Here is a 2,179-nt window from a genome sequence, read left to right on the forward strand (position 1 = left end):
AATCCTGGGTGTTTTGTGAACTTCTACCTTTGAGGATGGTCCTTTGATTAGTATGGGTGAGAGTGGCCAAATTGTCAACTTAACATGATTACCTTTTTAGGGACTTGTCTGATCTGAGAGCTGGAAACTCAATCCACAATATGAAGTTCACTTCTTTCTCAAAGTAGGGATAAGTAGAGAGATTACTCCCTTAAGGGCTGATTCCGGGGCTTGAACATAGTGGCCACAGCTTCTCTTTCGAAGAGAAGACTCAGATATAGTAGGACTATGATTTATGTTCATTAGAGGAATCAGTGGTACTTAAGGAGACAGATGTAACTACAGGGGTATAACGGTTATTCGCCCAGCTGTATTTACGAGCGATCTGTGAAGGGTTGTCGCACTGCTCATTGGTTAAAATGGACACATAATATATCTGTAGTGAGGAGAGTTTAGCTGTCGGTATTTAGTGAAGTGCCTGACAGTTAATGGATGGTGGATCCCGTGACTAAAGAGTTTAGTCAGTTATACACGTACCATTGAAGCTTCGGATCTATAGGTCCATGAGGTCCCCTTGGTAGCTTAGATTCATGTTGAAGGATCAGTTCTTGGTGATTTGAAATGTTTAAATTGACAAGAGGTATTTTGATTATATGTGATATAATCGGTATGATCTATAAGATACATCTAGTGGAGAATTGATGTAAATGTGATTTACATTAAGTACCATGGAATAGAAAAAGAACTATGGTTTATATGTTTCATGAGATGAAATATTAAAACTATAGGTTATAAATATAGTATGATAAGTTGGTTATCATTTATATTTATAATAATATTGATTATTAGATAATTAATACTTTTTCTTTTAAATAACAAAATGTAGTGGGTGGTTATTGATCATGGTAACTGTGAAGTTTTAAAAGGAAATCGGTTTCCTATTTTGAAAAAGAGGTTTTTGCAAAGTTTGAAAAGTTTTGAGTTTTCTCTCCGACGAAAAGAAACTCACGGAAGTCGTCAAGTAAATACAGATTTACTAAACGTCAGATGGGCTAGGTAAATGATCGTGTAGGTGCTAGCTAAACGATCGTGCAGTGTTTACTAAATGATCGCATAGCTTTGCTAGACGATCACTGGCCCAAGGTAAACGATCGTGTAGAATCGACCGAGCTAAACGATCACATAGCTTTTGCTAGACGATTGCATAGCTTTATCTAAACGATTGGGCATCGACCTATACGATAGGTCTCTGACTTATCCCACTTGTCTAGTCGTGTACACGATCTGTCTTTCCTCCATTCGTCTGCCTCACACCAAGGTCGCCTTGTTGGTGGTGTCAGACTCAATTTGACACCGTCCAGGTTTTTCAGAGGCCGTTCGTGGTGCTGTAGAGGCCGTTCGCTGTTTTGGAGGAGTTCGTGACCGAGGAGTTCGTTAAGGACTTGTGCGAAGAGTTTGTGCTATGTTCGTGCGGTGTTGCAATCGTGTAGATCAAGCGCTCGTGATTACAGTTGTTCGATCAGAGTCGCGCATCGAAGTGTGGAGATGCGTCCTCTTATATGCGTTCAGTTTGCTCTCTGTTCTTTATGTTGTTTCATGCTGTAATTTCTCTGTATATTTGCAAAACCGCTTGTATTAAAGTCGACTGTAAAAGTATTATTGATTCATGATTGTAATTTGGAATAGTCTTACTTCCGCTGCTCACGGAAATCATCGTCCCGATTTCCTTCACGTTGAAGTTTGGCATTGAGTGAGCGGTGCAATGGTGACTTTATGACATCTTCGGAGTGTTGCAACACTGCCCTGTGTCATGGTTATGCTTGTCCAGGGCTGTGGCCCATGGCTGCATGCCCAATCCAACCCTTTTTTATCATGATTTCATGTTATGTATTTCGTTAGTTAAGTTAATTTGCTTTCCTTGTACTTTTTGTTGTAAGTGACCACTCGCCCTTTTACATATGTAAGGGTGCCAGTTGGCTTTTTGGTCAGAGTGCACTATATAGGGATAAGACTAACCATCACTTTCCCATACCCGGACTGGTATGCTATAAAGTCGTTGTTGTTGCTTATTTCTTTTTAGCCTACTGCAATCTTTCTCTTCTCTATCCATACATTCAAACGTTTGCGAAAACCTTTTCTCTAAACCCGTTTTCTAAAACCGTTTTCTCTGAAACGGGGTTAGAGGTTGCAAGAGGCACCC

The sequence above is a fragment of the Benincasa hispida genome, chromosome 4 (assembly GCF_027475165.1).
Source record: "Benincasa hispida cultivar pf3 chromosome 4, pf3_genome.v1.1, whole genome shotgun sequence".
Lineage (NCBI taxonomy): Eukaryota > Viridiplantae > Streptophyta > Magnoliopsida > Cucurbitales > Cucurbitaceae > Benincasa > Benincasa hispida.